Genomic DNA, 18,548 nt, shown 5'->3' on the forward strand with positions numbered 1-18,548 from the left:
TCATAGGACCCTGCCACTATGCTTTTCAACACCGGGACACTGATCTTGTTCATCAAAACATTGTATCTTTGTCCTGAGAAGATGGTATGGACCATCTTTGCTTGCATCTTTACTTTTGGGTTTGGGATGTCTACCAAACTTACTCCATCCACTGTGTGCACCTCACTCCTGTTCATCCCCAACATGGCATATACGTCTCTTCTATGATGCTTCATAGCCTTGGGGGCCAAGCCAAGGGCCTTCTCCACCACTTCAGCTTTAAGTGATACCTCCACCTGGTGGGCAACATCTCCTCTTCTTATTGTCACTGTGCCATAGTTCCTACGAGCATCAAAACTCCTCAGGAACTCTGCATAGGCACTGCAATCCACCACTTGTCCCACTTTCTCCACATACTTTTGGAGAGTACACTTGTCCACCAGTTGCTTTACTGTTGGCTCCTCTAGGATGGCTTCGTCCAGGTTTAGAGTGTGCTTGAAGGTGAACTGATTAAATCCTTGTGTCTCTACACCTATCCCATACTTGGCTTGTTTTTCTTCCGTGAACGAAAGCTTACTGCCTTTTTCTTGTCCTTCCATTGTGGGTACCTACCATGCAACAGTACCCATAATTAGTATTGATGGGGTAGGCAAGACTAAATTATGGCATTATGAAAAAATTGAACAATTAGAAAAGCTGCACGAGTACATGAAATTTGAGAAATAACAAACTGAAAGAAAAGACATGAATTTTCCAAGTGCGATTTGTTCTTAAGTTTTTATGCGTAGTTAAAATCTTCATTATGTTTTTCCTTTGTGTTATGTTTTCCTGATCACCTTACCCCCTCCCCCCCATGGAAAGTTGCAAATCCTTCCTAGGATTGAATAGGATGAGGCAAGGGCGTTAAAGCACATCATGGTGTGTTTAATTTGACAACAGCCCACTGGTAGAAATTTGGGTTGTATTCCAATTGGGCATGACGGTCAAGTTCATGCGGTCTAATGGATGCTTGCATGATATACGTTAGGACATCATGTAGCACATTGCCAGATTTGGGACGGCTAGCAATGTGTAGCTCTTCTTCTGTAAGGACTTCATTGATGTAAGGATGGGCGAATAAATGGTCGTCAAGCAGTTAGTTATGCATGATGGCCATAACCCTAAAAGAAGTAGGAGCTACGTACGTGGGGTCATATTCTGCAGCCTTGATTGCGTGTCTCTGCTCAGCATTCATCATAATTTGGCAACCTTTTTGCTCCCATTGGAGGCGTAAGGCATACCATTGCTGTAAGGATGAAGAGGTAGAGTTTGCAAGACTCACGAGCTCTTCAAGCTCTTGGATTGGTGCAAAGCCAGCAGGCTTTTGGTATGAGGTCATCATCCTGCTGATGATTGCTTGCTCCTTTGAGACTTCACTACTAGCGATAAGCTCAGCCTGCAACCTTGGGGAATTTGATGGTCATGAGCTCGTACTTTTCCCAGATGCATGGTAAAGCATGGACTTCAGAAGCAAGTGGCTCATCAAGAAGGCCAAGGTCTAGTTGCTCATAACTTCGGGCGAAGGTCATGAATGTGTTGTCCAGCATTTTAATGCAAGTATCCAAATCATCACCTGAATTGGCAGCAAGGTCCTTGGCCATAGCAAGAAATGATCGTCACTCATATGAAGCCCCAAGACTTGCAGGTGGCTATGGTGGAACAGAACTAGATGGATGCATTAGCGATGATGTTCCGCTAGATTGCTCCTGGGGATGAGCATCCACTTGGAAGGTTAGTTGTGTGTCTTGCGGCTTGGAAGACGTGCAACCTTCATCATGAGCTGCTTTGAGTATGTAAGGGTCAGTCACATTAGATGATTGTGGGACATCTAGCTGCTGCATAAGTTGATGGGTTTGTGAGATCTCGAGAGACATAGTGGGTTCAGGCTGCACGGGACTGATTCGTCGAGTCTCTAGAGACTTTTCTCTGGCATCAGTAGTGGTTGGTTTAGAGCCAATGGGTTGCGTCTTTGGCTGATAGATGGGCTTAGGTTTTGGGGCTTTGGCCTTTGTGGTTGTCATAGATTTGACATCTTGGGTCTTAGGTATGGCATGTTGTTTAGTGAACACATTGCTTGAAGCAGGTGTGGCCGCAAGCTGTGTAAGGGGTTTGTTCTTAAGGACTGATGTCTTGGGCACCCAGATCCAGCTGTTGCCCTCATAGTATCCTTGAGCACATAATAGGATTATGGGGACCCATTGTGTCTTAAGGCTGCGTGGCGTCTAGGTTGCTTTCTAGGCTTTGCATGAGAGTTCCTAGGTCTTCGGGGTCGCATTTGCTTATTATGGGAAGGCTTGCCTTGATGTTTTGGTACCCATTGAAATGTAAGTTGCATAACCTTAGGAGTGGGTTTGGTGGAGTGGTGTTTTGTGGGCTGAGTGGGGTGTGACACATCATGACCCCCCTCCTTAGCCTTAGGCATGGTCTTGTCTATTGGTGGAGTAGCAGTCTTGGAGGGACCCGCACTGCCCTTGCTCAAAGTTGTCACGACGTGCACATTTCCCATGGCGAGGTGGATACGCTGCAGGTCATAATCGATGTAATAATGGGTCTGTTTTTTGAAATTGCGCCCTAGCAGTGACGCCTTGCCTGTCTCGTTCGAGTTGGGCAACACATAGAAGATGATTGGCAAATTTTCAGACTCAATAGAGACAACAACTTTGCACTTCCCAAGGAGTACATAGGATTCGCCCCCAAATGTGCTAAGTTTAGCATTAGTTGGCTGCAATTGGGGTTGACCAATGAGGGTCCAATGAGCATGGGTTAGGAAATTGACGTCAGCTCCCTCATCGATCAAAGCATCAAAAGAATGTGTCTTTTGGGCTGTGGCCGTGATTCATAAATAAGCTGGAGCAACAACTTCCTCATCATCCTCTATCTCGGTGATGGTTGTGACACAGACATTGATAGGGGCCTCTATCATAGGGGGCTCATGTAAAGGATGTGTGGGAGGGTAGTACTTCTTCATGGGACTGCCATTGAAAAAGCCTATGCCCTCACCTTCCAATGTTTCAAGTTTGACATTGCCCGTCCTACTGATGGCGCGCACTCTAAAAGGTCCTAACCCTTGGAACTTCATTTTTTGCTTATGGCCCTTCATAGAGTACAACAACACAAGGTTGCCCTGGTAAAAATCACGTTGTTTGACATGCTTGTCAAACCACATCTTTCTTCGCGCCTTTTCACAAATTAGAGAGTGGGTGGTGACAAGTCTAGTTTTAGTGAGGCGTTCCAACTCGATAAGACGGTTAGTCCAAGCCTCTTTCCCTTCCCAGCGCTCCTGCACCGCTATCCTCAAGCTAGGGATAAACAATTCTAAAGGCATGATAGCCTCGGTTCCGTATGTCAGCCTGAAGGGTGTTTGTCCTACGGTTGTTTTATAGGCTGTTCGATAGGCCCATAAAGCTGCCATGAGCTTGTTATCCCAGTCGCTCTAAGAAGTGGAAACAACCTTTGTGAGCACGTTGATCAGGATCTTATTCATTGATTCTGCCTGGCCATTGGCTTGGGGATAGTATGGCGAAGACTTCCTATGAATGATCAAGAAGGTTGAGAGCAGGTGGGCAATCACCTCATTGATGAAGTGGGTGCCTTGGTCTCTCACTATCTCAATAGGGAAACCAAATCTCGAGATGACCTGCTCCCATAAGAACTTCGATGTGGTCCTTGCATCGTTCTTCCTTGTGGCTCTTACTTCAGCCCATTTCGTCAAATAGTCAGTTACTACGATGATATATTGAGCCTGTGAATACTGGGCCACATGACTAATGGGTCCCATGAAGTAAATGTCCCATTTCTTGAAAGTTTGTCATTCTATTACAGGGGTCAATTCCGTTTTGTCCTTCCGCACGGGGACGGTTCTTTGGCACTCATCACAGTACTTGAGAAATCTAGCTACGTCACGAAATAGCGTGGGCCACCAGTTGAGACTGTAGCACCTTGCGGGCTGTCGTGTCTCCACTGAAATGGCCCCCAACGATTCCGCGTGTGTGTCTCTCTCAATTGTCATGCATCTCATGTTTGCACACACACCTGCAAAGCAACCCGTCTTGCCCTAACCTATAGAGTTGGCCAGCAAAATCAACTGATAGGGTTGGATCTTCACAATAAGCCTCCTAAGCTTGGCCTTCTCGATAGGTCTCTCGGGTAGACCGTGTTTGAGCACGTGGACGACATCGTCAGCTCAATATGGTGTTAAATCAACCTTGAATAATTCCTTGTCATTGGACGTGTCAAAAAGATGCGCATCTGGAAGGTCATCCGCTATGCCTTGTCCAACGGCTTCACCTGTGGGTATGCGGGACATGTGATCTGCCATGTAATGCTATTTCCCTTTGTGTACAAACATAGTGAAGTCAAACTCTAGAAGAAGCAATAACCATTGTGCAATGCGTTCTATAGCGCAAGGCTTGTTCACTAGATAGAGCAATGCTTGATGGTCAACAAGAAAGGTGAAGGGTGTGGCCAAAAGATAATGTCTAAATTTCTTCATTGCAAACACCATGGCTAGCCCCTCCCTTTCAGTAGTGGAATAGGTCATCTTTGTGTCAGTGAGCTGCTTGCTAGCAAAGCTTACTGGGTAATCAAGGTTGTGTTTGCTAGGTTGGCACAGGACAACTCCAATGGCAAACTTAGATGCACCTATATGCACATGGAATGTTTGGGTCCAATTTGGGGCTTGTAAGATGGGTGCAGTGGTAAGGGCCTTTTTCAATTCTTCGTAAGCATGTTGGCATTCTTTGGTCCACTCGAATACAATTAGTAGCTTGTAAAATGGTCTCGCGATTAGTGCATAATTCAGTACAAAGCACCGATAGTACCCTCTGTGTGACCTAAGAAGCACTGAACACCCTTATAATTGTTGGGTGGTGGCAAGTCGACAATAACCCTGATCTTTGAGAAATTAGTGGCGATGCTGTTCTTGGATAGCACGTGCCCTAGGATGCATCCGTGTTTCACCCAAAATTGGCACTTCAGGGGGTTCAACGAGATATTATAAAGTCGAAACCGCTCAAAGACTGCCCGTAGTTTCTCCAAGTGTTCCACCCAGCTAGAGTGTACGCATAGATCGTCCACAAAAACCTCTATCTCATGTCTCAGCATGTCTTTGAAGATCGTGCACATAATGTGTTGGAAGGTTGCGGGCGCGTTCATTAGCCCAAAGGTCATAACGATGTAGGCGAATACTCCCCACTCTATAGCAAAGGCAGTCTTGTGCCTGTCATCGAGGTGTACTCACACTTGATTGTAGCCTGAGAAGCGGTCTTGAAAACTGTAAGCTTCTTTACCTGCCACCCTCTCAAGCATGCACTTTTTGTATGGCAATGGGTAGTTATCTCTCACTTAAGTTAATCTAGAGACCAGGCAAACACGTCCACGTACTCTTGTAGGAGAGCAATAAGGCCAGCCTCCTCATCCTTGGTCAAGTCATCTGCTATGAATACAGGTTGAGGCTTCTTACCTTCCCCTACCAAGTTGACTTCCTTGACCTTGGCGAGTCCTTCAATAGGCTCGTTGGTTTGGCTCTGCCTCTTTGCTCCTAGTAGGACCACCACTCTGTCACCCTTCTTGAACTTAGTGAAGCGTTTGGGTAGGTCCTGCGGTTTCTTTTGTCATTATGCATCTGACTCTTTTGTTCATTTCTTTCTTTCCTTCTTTAGCCGATTTCACCTTAGGTGGACCGGCAAGCCCCCCTTGGTGCGTTTGGTTTTGGATGGCATGGGTATTTCAGGGTCACTCTCCGTGTACTAACTTCAGACTCCGAGTTGAACTCACAACCCTCATTGGAGGAAGGAGTCTCCTCGGGTGGTCGTAGTTTAGTAGGTGCATCTGTCCTAGACACAGGTACCATTAGTGGTTGGGAAATTCTAGCCTGCTCATAATCCACTGCCCCTATACGTTCCAACCAAGAGTGATTGCAATCCAATCTCATAACTCCTCTCTTGATCTCATATGCATTCCTTTCTCTGGGCTTGGAGTTTGCTCTTATATGCTCTATCACCCTTACATCAGTATCATACTCCACGGTATCCATTTCCTCCTTGCTCTCCTCGCTAATGGAGGAATAATCCTCATATTCATTATCAGAACCATCACTCCCTGATTGCTTGTCGTCTCCTGGGTCCTTTCTAGCCTCTTTCTCGTCGGTGACTAGAGCCCAATTGTATAGCAAGTTCAGGACGTGAATTTTGGTCCACTTTCACTTGTGCTCACCCAGGAGGTCTCTAAGGGGCAAGAGATTAGCAGAAGGATTGCCCTCCAATCTGCCTGTCAAATACTCTAGGGTTTCCCAGAATACTAGCTTATTATTTGGGATATGGAAAGTGACAGGTTTGGGTCAACCACACGCACTCCTTGCCATCATGCAGAGTGGTATTGAGTGTTCCTCATTTGGCGTACACATGGCTTGTGCGGCTTGCTTATGCTCCTCCTCATCATCTGAGAATGGGAGATCGATGGTTACAAGGACATGCATCCAATCTTGCTCATCCTCAAGGCAGGGGATATACTTGGTCAGCGGCCCATACGATGTGGTTGGTTTCGTGTCACCCCTCAATGTGGCTGAGATGGCATCTAGTTCAACGGGTGTTGTCTTCCAGGCATCCATCTCCACCCTTATTGCTTTCTTCCGATTCCCAAAGAAGATTAGACCATTGCCCTAGTCCTTGATGACTCATGCATTCCTCATCTAGGGTTGGCCTAGCAGGATGTCGTAGTCCACTCCCTTCATAAGAATGAAGTGTACAGAGAACTGCACACCTACAATCTTCACTGGCCAATTCTTTAAAACTCCGAACGACCTTACCTTCATTCCATTTGCTAGTGTGACATTGAACCTAGCAGTCTTGACGGGAGGGTTTCCCTAGGCCTGAAAGACTGTGTGGCTCAAGACACTAACCCTTGCGATCGTGTCTATGATTACTTTCTGCATCATGTCTCCTAGGGCCAGGATAGGTAGCACAGTGTGCATCTCGGTGCCCTCCCAAAAAGCATTCACATGCAGAGATTTAGGCACACTGAGTGCAGCGTCAAGCTCAGTATCTGTGTGATTGTATCATGCTCATGCAGATCAACAGCAATCTGCTCAGTTGGTTCCTCCACCCAGTGCTTCAGTTCCAACCAAAGCGTCAGATGCTGCCTAAGCATGTCTCCTAAGCTCAGGGTTACTGGGATGGTTACTAATGTTGTGAGGAGGTTACTTGTCATTTGTCTCTCCTCCATTTCCACACCTCTAGGCCATTGGCCTTGGGCGTTTTGCTGGCCCATGGCTCCTAAGCTTCTCTTGGGTGGTGCTACGCGTGGCATAGGCGCATCTCTTGACCTTGATCGAGAGGGTTGAGATTTGGGTGCTTACACTAGAGAAGTCCTTAGTTCCGTCTTCTATGATGGCCTTAGCATCCTTCAAGTTCTCTTGGGCTTCCTTTACCCACTCCTTGACCTTTTCAATCGCTTCTAATTGGCGCTTCAGGTGGGGGTACTCCCCTACCTTAGCACTCCCTTTCTCTGCTATTTTCGGAGCGGTGGTTTCATCCTCAGCATCAGTTACCTTCCTGCCACTCACTAGCATCATCTCTCTGTCAGTTTTGAGAGTGATCTTAGCGTTGATTTTCTTCTTTCTCCACCTACGACTCTTCTTCCCTAGTGAGGCAATGTCTAGGTTGCTAGGCCCAGGCAGTGATATGCTGGCTTGCTGCATTTGTGCACGTGTCATAACTTACCAGCGGGATGGGTGTATCCTCACTATCGAATGTCTCAACGCCAAATAGCCCCAAAGGTACTGATGGTACATTGCCTGAGCTCAAGGACGGATTTTGTCTAGGGCATTCCCTGAAGAGATGGGTGATGCTGCACTATTAGCTTGCTCTTTTTCTGGGCATCGTGTCGATATGTGACCAGGGTGACCACAAGTCCATAGGTCTTGGGTTGGCCCTGCAAAACCTCTGCCTCTTTCCCTTCCTAATGCCATCACTAGCACTGGTTGATAGTCCATGAGGACCGGATTACCCTCTTCATCATATGAGATGTAAGGGTTTACATATGACTCCTCGTCATTGGGCTCTTCCATGTAGTGGATGGGAGCATTAGTCGGTGGATGTGTGACGAAGGGTCCACGCAGTTTGGGTATGCCGGTGGGATTGACTCTAATCTAGGAACAGTCGGTTTTGCATCATTAGGTGCTGGAAGGGCCAATGGGGCTCCTCTTCCAAAGAAGCTAGGCGGCCTATTTTCGTACTATGGTGAGTTGTATTGCAATGCGTAAGGAAACCTTCTTGGCAATCGAAAATGCATTGCGTCGTGGCCAAACCTTCCGCAATTTGCATAAGGCTTGGATTTTGGATCTTGGTACTCAGCAGGGATGTGGTTGCCTCCACAGTGCACACACTGGACAAGCAGTCTAGTGAGTCTCTTTACCAACTCCTGCAACCGTGCTAGCTCTATTGTGGGAGCCTTCGCTCAACCGCTAAGACCCATGGACCACTTATTGTTTCAAGCATTCCAAGCCGAGCACTAATGGCTACCTCTCACATAGCCGACGTGCCATCCATATCTACGGGTGTAGTGAGCTTACCTCCATGCCGTTCGAGTTACCTCCTCTCCCACGCGCTCCAATAGCTCCACGATCCAAGTGCAAGCTTCAAGCAAGCTCCATCCTCAAGCTCCATGCTCCAAGCTCCATACCCACGAGCAAGACAAGAGAGGAGAAGAAGAGAGGGGAAGATGGAGAGCTTCTCCTCCCCGGTCCCTCACCCTCACACTCTCACACTCCCTCTCTCAAGCACAAGCTCAAGCAAGCAAGAACAAGAAGAAGAAGAAGAAAAGGAGAGCTACTTTTGGCCACACACAAGAATAATCTTCTCATTCACTTTTCAACTTTATATACAAAACCCTAAATCCCTTTTGGGCGGTCATCCCCTTTTTCCCTTTTTTACATGGCCGGCTGCAACCTAGGCCCTTTTCCCATTGTTCTTCTTTCTTCCTAGTTTCCTTTGCACCGCCTGTGTACATTTACAAATTGCACGGGTGAGAGCCCGGTGCTCCTTGAATTAAACCGTGACGCGCTTGCGCTCTTTTACGAAAGTTTTGTCTTGCGCTTTTCCTTGTGCGTCTTTATCTTCCATTTCTCTTGCCTTGGCCTTTGTCTTTGTCTTTTATTTTAGCTTTCTGGGTTTTCCACCGCCTGGCACTCTTTTACGAGATTTCAAGGTACGCCTTTGTATAGTCGGGCTACCTTTTTTCCACCTTTGCCCTATGTCTTTTCTTTATTTCCTTTTGCTTTCTTCATGTTGGAGTTAACATTACCCCCCTCCTAGACAAGTGCCACCGTTGTAGGTAGCAGGCGGTTAGCATGCACCGAAGACGTGGGTGGCAAGGATATCGGTTGTGGTTTGCGTTGGAGGAGTTTTGATGTTGGTGCGGATGAAGGCCGTTGGTAGCACTTTGCTGTTCTGATTGGCTGGTGATATGGTTTGTTGTAGGTGGCGATGGGGCTACTCTTTATTGGGAATGGTTACTCATAGCTGGCACGGGTGTTGGTGTTCTTGGGATGCTCATGGTGGATTCTGCTCGTGATGATTCTCTGGTGGTCTTGCATGATGAAGTAAAGGACAAGAGTTCAGAGTTGAGTGTTGATGCAGAGCTGGCGGTGCATTTGTTGGAGTCTTTAATACCTGCAATTGGAAAACCTCTCAGGTTCTCTCCCTAAAGGGTGGTGCTAGGTTCTTAGTGTGCAAAGACATATTTTGATTAGTTTGGGAGACAGGTCGAACTCGAAGCAAGCCTGGAGTATTGTCCTGCACTTGAGGACCCAAATTGTGTGTATACTTGAGTGCAGATATGATATGAGTGCTCGTGCATACTTAGATATTACGTAGGTAGAAGACCACGGGCTAGTTTCGCCTACGACGTGTGGAGTAAGCAAAGTCGTCCCGGATGGAAAGAAGTGCACGTGGAGACGTATGCGACATCCTGTACATTGTGATTGCACGACCACAATTGATTGCAATGGTAGTAAGGCATAGTGCAAGGGGGGATCGTGTGAGTGGGTCAGGGTGACAGGTCTAACCATAGGCGAGACAAGCTCCCTAGGTATGTCCTACCCTTGAGGTGCCCTGAACAATTGTGGGGGGTGCTAGGGGGCTAGGGAACTAGGACGGAGCTAGCCAACCAAGGGCACTGGACGTACCTAACTTGAGGGCCCCTAGGTGCGGTGCGGTGATTGTGGGTGCTTTTAATTTTTTTGGTTCTTGTGTTTTCTTCTATTTTCTTTTCTTTCCGTCCTTTTTTTGTTTTTTTTTTGCCACAGTACAACCATTGCAATATGCGGGGGCTATGAGCCTTTCAATAGATCGAGACATGTCAAGCCTCAGAAGCTCAGGGAATGGATATGACCGTGATGATTTTGCCCTAGCCTTGTTGTTAGGGGAGCCGTTGTTGTGATATTGGTGAGATTGCGATGACCCCCGTGGTGAGCTCACCGTAGAGCTTAGCTCAAGAAGAGAGTGTAGCCCATGACTGTGCTTTGGTTCGTGTGATGTGGGCACTCGCAAGGGTGATTGTTCGCATTCAGTAGCGTGGCTTTGTTGCAATCCTTGTGCGATTGGTGGTCTTGCAGTGGCCTAGCCATTGAACGCGTTTGCACGAAGACCTGTCTCATCCTGCATCCACTTGTCACTTTGTGAGAGTGTATGCTTTCTTGCATTAAGTACGTCGAACAAATGCAATCATGTTAAGACATAATTTTTCAGAATGTTATGATGTCTATTGGGATGCCTATTTTATTGCTTGTTAAGGTCGCATACATTAACGAGGGGTAAACGAGGTGTGTATAAGTAGGGGTCTTGCCCCTTTACTCATCAAAAAACAAAAAATTATGGCATGATGACTTGTCAAGCTACTTGTACATCATAGGGGCTTAGTCGATTTGTACTAGGTGGGGTGAGTTTGGTTGGTTGGGCGACTGGGGCGGTGCTGGTGCGGGACTCCCATGAGGCTGGGCAGGGCACATGTCGACCGGGACATGAATGGTGTAATCCCGGGCCGCCACCATTTCCAAAATGTCTTTGAATAATTCATTGAATTCTTCCCTATCTCGGGCTGCCCTTTCTGCCCTTGAGCATCTGGTGCTTGAGCGTACGTTGGGGGTTTGTGCAACTGGTGTTGCGACATCTTGCGTGCTTCTTTGAGCTTCGACTTTCCTGGCTCGAGGATTCTTCGGCCTTCGTTCGGGACGGTGTCACTTAGGGCCCCGTTTCTTCGCATACCTTTTGAGGGTGGGCACATAGCGCACCGATGGAGGGGCATGTGCCGCATGTTCTTGACGTTCACGAAGAGCGTCTCTGCAAGCCAGCTATCCTAGGTTTTCCATGTTTTTCTTGTAGGGGACCTACAATATGCAAACCAAGTGTTAGGCCTTGATACGGAATAAGACCGTTCGCACGGGCTGAATCATAGTGTGGGTCATCAAACGCATATGAGTAGAAGAGGCGGAGTGGGACGTGCTGTGCTCATTGTAGCGGGGTGGCCCCTGTGATGATGTTGACTTAGCCTCCCGCCATTAGCAGATCTTGGCTCACGCCGAGTTACATCGGCTGGTGGTCCTGGATTTGGGTAGGGCTCATCCTCGGAAGGATGGACTGGAAAGGGAAAGGTGTAAAGAAAGGGACTGCATCCTGCTTGCATAATCGGAGACGTTGGTCAGGGCTTTCCATGATGGCAATGCGGGGTGCACATCCTTCGCCCGGAGGTGGAAATGGTCATGTGAGAGGGGGATCGGATGAGCCTAGCCTGTTGGCCCCAACTCTTCTGTCTGCGCTTAACTATTATTGCCTGTGTGTGTTGACAGTGTCTATACAGGGTGACAAAAGTTATTGTTTATTTATATACATATCCATGGATCCAAGTCGCTTTATGAGGATAAAAACCAGCTATAGAACTCCAGATTGTACTGGAGTGTGGCGCACGAATCCAGTACTCGTGGCAGCTTACTCAATACCGATAAATATTTTGCAACATCGAGTAGCATGGAACCTTGTCCGAGTCTACTGGCAACATGTAGCTCCTCCTCAGTGAGGACCTTATCGAACAGAGAGTCCTCTTGGCTAGGTTCAGCTAGGTCTGTACCCCGAATGGCGGTTAGCACTTGAAGGGAGGTTGGTGCCACATAGGCAAGGTCTCTTTGAGACCGCCACTTGGCCAATCACTCTTCAGAGACTATCATGATCTGAGCTCCTAGTTCGGCCATTGCAATGCGATTTTCACACCAACGCTGTTCAAATTGACTTCGGCCTTTTGACAGTCGCCTTAGTTGCTCTATCTCTAAGAGATTTGGTTGGCAGAGAGCATCATTGAATGTGACAGTTAAGCGTAGTTCGTCGGCTTCCTCGCCCGAGATGAGTAGCATGCGTTCATGCAGGAGCCTGCTATAGTGCTCGTCAAGATGTTCTTGCTCTTCCCAAGATAAGGGAAATGACAAGTATTCTCCGAGCTACTCTTTAGGGAATGTGCGCATGTCTGCCAGGACATAGACACGTGCAAACACCTTGAGCTTGGCATCCAACTCAGTTAAGCATTCGGTGACACTTCTATGTTCAACAAGGGCTTGCTCGGTTGCCAACTCATGCAAGGTTCTAGGAGTTAGCCTGGGCTTTAGCGTAGCTGGGGGCTCAGGCCTAGATGAGCAGGATCGGTCCATGCTAGGATGTCTGACACTCTTGGGGTTTCCATGTTTCTCTTGAGGCTTCGTTATTGCATCATGGCTTTCCTTGGATGTGACTGGTATAGGTTTGTCACCCTGTTGTGACAGCGTTACATCCACTCTTGACTGGTCAATGCAAGTTCTATTGTCGGTGGATTGAGCATTGTAAGCAGCCATTGATGGTAATGATTGTTTTGATTTTTCAGAGCACACAGATGTGTCTGAGGTTTCACCACTATTAGGAGAGGCGTCAATGGGTTCATTGGTGGGTGGACTTGATGCTTTGTTCATCAATTCTCCAGCGCTCTTTGTCTCAATATTCTTGGGGTCCACAACCACTTGCAACTGTCGTTGTTTTTGCTGTTTTCTCCTCTTTTTCTTGGTTAGTGAAGGTGCATCTCTCAACATCTCAGGACCCTGGACTAGGTCATCTGTTGTTGTGCTTGGTTGGGCCTTAGCATTTCCTGTCTCTAGGGTGTCCACATGGGTCATGGTTGTGGCTTGCTGACTAGCCTCACCAGGTTATGAGGGTACAACTATCTCCATTTTTGAAGAGTCTGCTCTTCCGCCAATTCCCATGTGTTTAACTCCTCTAGCCTAGGCTTTAGGCGCTTTGGAAGTGCTGGAGTTGTTAATGAAGTTGGTTCCAACACCTCCTCCACATGTAAACTACTAAGGACGCATTCCGCAAGGGGCATTGTCACAGCCAAGGCCTGTGACTACTGTGATCCCTGATTTGAAGTACTAGCAGCTAGTTCAGTGGACTTGCTACTATTGGTGGATTGTGGTGTCTAGTCCTTAGGGCAATTGGAAGTGGTCGTGTCTTTTGTTGCCCTTAGAGCATTCACTTGTATAGATCGAGCATCAATTGAGCTAGCCACGGTGGATTGCACAGGCATGTCCTTAGGTTGAGAGCTAAGGGTGGTGGTGTGTCCTGCCTCTTGGATATCTAGAAACTTTGATGGAGATAGAGATTGGAAGTGAACAGTCACCATTGATGACCGCTGTTGTGCTTCCCGTGTCCATCTGGAAAAAGAGGATGTAGGAGGTCTAGGACTCATAGGCGGACTTGGCACTGGCTGAATGATTTGCTCGAGGCCATTGGACAATTGTGCCATTTGCTTTGTTGAGCGATGAGCCTTGCCATGAGCAATGTTGTGCCTAAGATGCCTGTCATCCTCTTGGAGAATCAAAGGCCCTTTGGGCACTAATGGCTTTTGTGCACGCTCAATGGCTACATATGGCATCTGTTTAGTAAGTATGCTAGGATGAGGCTCTTTCTTTCAAACACTCATGTCCGGTCTCTCACCTCGAGGCCCAGAGTTTCTCTTAGATTTCCTCCTGTGCTTTGTTGCTTTTAATGCAATCTTGCCTTCAGCTGAGAGAGATGGTTTAGCAGGGGATTTTGGTACCCAAATCCATCAGTTACCTGCGTAATACCCTTGAGCATGTAGCAATGCTTTGGATATCCATTGCGGCGTTGTGCTGACCCTCCATCAATGCCTTCGCCTATAAGGCTTGGGCTTCTTTCGTGGTCTTCTACGATATCTGTAAGTCCCAATTCTATCCTTGGCCTTGTCTCTTGACCTTTTTGTTTCAAGTATGGCCTCACTCACTGGTTCTCTCCGTTCAACCTGCGCTTGCATCAACTCCTCCCACAACTCCTTGCTCGCATTACCAGGCTTGGCTGTTATGTCAGCACCTTCCTTGCCTTTCTCCCAAGGTTCGATGAGGTCACCCTTGCTAAAGGTTGTGACTATCCTCACACCCGATAGTGTCATGTGTATCCTCTGAGCTACATAGTCAGCCTCACATTTGGTCACCCTTTTGAAGGGTCTTCCCAGGAGGGTTTCCGTACCATATTTAGCATTATTTGGAGGAACGTGAAATAGGATAGGCAAGCTCTCAGTTTTGATTGTTGCAAGGATATTGCACTTCCCTATGAGTGCTTGTGGAGGTCCCCCATAAGGGCTAAGAGTTGCATTAGTCGGTGTTAGGTCTGGTTGGCCTAGTAGGGTCCATGCCTCATAGGTCAAGACATTAAAATCTGCTCCTTCATCAATCAAAGCATTGATAGTATGTTCTCTTTTTGCGGTGAGTTTGACCCTAAGATAAGCAGGTGGTACTATGTCTTCATCTTCCGAGTCTTGGCTTGTAAATTTAAGCCTTCTGACAAATGTCCTTGAGTCCCCAACTACACGACCAGATGTGGATTCTCCACTGATGTCTTGGCTCCTCTGTGCAATGCTATTCAAGGAGCATCTATTGTTAGGACTGTCATATCTAGTCATTCTCGCTATTGTAGCTTGATGTTGTTGCTTTCAGCTTTGACTAGATGTAGTCAGAATGCGACACATATATGTTTTTGTAGTGTGGCCTTTTTGCCCTTACTGGCTAGATTGGCCCATCGAGGTTCTAGGGTCGCTGTTTCTCTCAGTCCGGGCATGGGCTTTTGGTTGCCCTTTCGTCAGTGGGAATCCATGTTCATGTAGAGCCCTTACTACGCTAGGGTCGAATTTAGAGGATCCGTCACAATGCGTGTTTTTTTCCTCCAACCTACTTGGGGTAGGTGTGGAGGGGGCCCCAGCCGTTGTGCTAAATGCCATACATGATCTGAGAGACCGTTTATGGCCAAATTTTGAACTACTTGCTCTAAGATTCAACCCCGTGATGTCCTGTGATAGAGTTTCGGCTCTATGTGGTCTCCTGGTCAATTTTACTGTCTTCAGGTAAAAATTTGAGGAAATCTAAATTCGGTCCAACAGGTCCGAATTACAAGGGCTGAATGCCCCAATTCGGACTGTCCGAGGGCCGAGCAGAAGGGGCCGCCGTATGTAACTATCTGAATGCCAAATTCGGCCAGTCCAAACCTAGATGTCCGAGGGCCGAGTGGGCCGAGGCCGAGTCAGGAGGGCCGAGGGCCGAATTCCAAGTTAGTCCGAGTGCTCAATTCGGACGGGCCGAGTGATGGGTGTTCGCGTGGTAGTGGGCCGAATGGTCTGAGGACCGAGTGGCCGAGGGCCGAGGCGGGTGGTCCAAAGGCGGAGTCGAGTGGTTCGAGAGCCGATTATGGGACTCGACCCAAAATCGCCATCACTTGGACACGCCGAGCGCAGCGCGTTTTTTCGTCGGACCTCACGAAATTTGCCGCGCCGAGTGTTGGAGGCCTTCCCCCTGGTCAAGCAACTCTTCCAGATCCATCCTACTCATGTAGGGGAAGGTGTAGAATTACTTGGGTTGGGCAAATATCTCTCGGATGACAAGATCGAAGCAGATCCACTCATGAAGCTTTCCTCTTCTCTCCTGCTCTCCTGAAGCCCTGCGATGCACAATGTGGCCTTTCTTGCCACTCTTGGTCATACCCCTTCTCGGGTATGGCATTGATGCCCCCAATCACTCACTTGTCGATCTTAGGTATCACAAGCGAGCTTTTTACCATTTTTTGCATGATTTTTGTCATGTTTTTGCCCTGTTTTGCAACAGTAAACCCTAATGCTTATTTTCTTTGTTTTTCTTTGTTTTCTCCTACTCTAATGCATCCAAATCACAAAGTAAATACCTACACTACTCCATCTCACAACATAAATCTTAAAAAAAACAAAAAACCTACTTGCCAAGGAGATCGAATACCATCTTCAACCCCCTCACTTCCTACCTATCTCAAGCACCGGTTCGGGAAAAACCCTTACTTCGATGCTCAATTCGAAGCACGCAAGCGCTCAAGGCTTGAATCCGTTGGTCTCGGCAAACAGAACCAAAATGTGGGAGCCTTCGCTCAACTGCTAAGACCCACAGACCGCTTATTGTTTCAAGCGTTCCAAGCCGAGCACTAATGGCTACCTCTCACATAGCCGACGCGCCATCCATATCTACGGGTGTAGTGAGCTTACCTCCATGCCGTTCGAGTTACCTCCTCTCCCGCACGCTCCGATAGCTCCACGATCCAAGTGCAAGCTTCAAGCAAGCTCCATCCTCAAGCTCCACGCTCCAAGCTCCATAGCCGTGAGCAAGACAAGAGAAGAGAAGAGAAGAGAAGAAGAGAGGGGAAGATGGAGAGCTTCTCCTCCCCTGTCCCTCACCCTCACACACTCACTCCCTCACACTCTCACACTCCCTCTCTCAAGCACAAGCTCAAGCAAGCAAGAACAAGAAGAAGAAGAAGAAAAGGAGAGCTACTTTTGGCCACACACACAAGAATAATCTTCTTATTCACTTTTCAACTTTATATACAAAACCCTTTTTCCCTTTTTTACATGGCCGGCCGTAGCCTAGGCCCTTTTCCCATTGTTCTTCTTTCTTCCTAGTTTTCTTTCCACTGCCCGTGTACAATTACAAATTGCACGGGTGAGAACCCGGTGCTCCTTGAATTAAACCGTGATGCGCTTGCGCTCTTTTACAAAAGTTTTGTCTTGCGCTTTTCCTTGTGCGCCTTTGTCTTCCATTTCTCTTGCCTTGGCCTTTGTCTTTGTCTTTTATTTTAGCTTTTTGGGTTTTCCACCGCCTGGCACTCTTTTACTAGATTTCAGGGTGCGCCTTTGTATTTTAAAATGCACCTTTCCCCTTTTGCATTTGCCTTGGACTTTTTAAGGTTGCCCCTGCACTTTTGGCCTTTTCTCCTCTTCTTTCTTCAGTTGGGCTACCTTTTTTCCACCTTTGCCCTGTGTCTTTTCTTTATTTCCTTTTGCTTTCTTCGTGTTGGGGTTAACATCTATCCTGACTTTGTCTAGCTCTTGGTCTTGTGCCATGCTCTTGCCCTTATCATGCATGCTAGGGGCTGATCTCTCACTATAGGTTGTGGCTTTCTCTATGGTTATTTGGCTAGAGCCATCTCGATTTGAGCTTCTAGCGCTTCTCTCCCTAAGTTGGTTATCTATCCTTATTGTCTTATCAAAAACCCTAGCGAGCACATCTCTCTGCAAGATCGAGTTGCTTGCCAGTGCCTTGTAAAGTTCCTCGCTGCGGATTCCATATATAAAAATGATAGAGACCGCTCTCTCGTTTGATCGTTCATTGGTAGGGATTCTCTTAAACACGCTACGTACATGAGTGACGTAGTCTCTAATGTCCTCTTTGTCCTTTTGACTGACATTCATTAGTCGGTATAAGTGTTGACTTGATACCCAATAAGGCCTTATAAAAAGGAAGTTATGGTGTGTAACTCCTAAGCATTGAGTTCTTAAGTTATTGTACTCTTAGGATGAATTCTATGATCTAAAATATTCCTTATAGAGATGCATGAATGAATTGTTTACAAAAGAAAAAAAATGGGGGAGGAGGGGGGTTGATTAACCTAAAGTCTCTCGTGAGGAATCAAAGTCTGTCCTAGACCTTAGAACCCACCCTAACAACAAGAGGTCTATCCATAGTTGTATACCCTACTCTTGAACACATGTGAGCCAGGGAGGATGTATTTTTAATACACATCGCATACTAAGATAGTGAGTTGGGATAGAGTTGATGCTATGAGGCATATTCCACGGTGGATTCTCTGAGGTTTTGCAGTGGATTTCGTAAAATTATATTTATTGTCGGGGCTCATACACAAGGTGGATTCCTTGTGTGAAAAGTCGATGGGGACGCCTGTCCTTTTTGGGCATCTTGTTAATTTAATGTGCAAGTGGGTGAATCCATAGCGGGTGATTCTGCAAATTACATATTTAAATTAATGGACGTTTATGAGTTCAGAGTGCATCCTCGTAATAAATTAAGGTTAGGATTGAGTTCTAACCAATTTGTTTAGTTTTTAGCTGAAGACTGCTAGGTATTCACTTTTTTGATTTAATTTTATTATTTTTTAACAATTGTGAATGCTTCAGTTGATGTGTAGAGTAGGCAA

Source organism: Lygodium microphyllum, chromosome 18 (assembly GCF_053477565.2).
Source record: "Lygodium microphyllum isolate KBCC chromosome 18, Lygodium_microphyllum_v1.1.10, whole genome shotgun sequence".
NCBI lineage: Eukaryota > Viridiplantae > Streptophyta > Polypodiopsida > Schizaeales > Lygodiaceae > Lygodium > Lygodium microphyllum.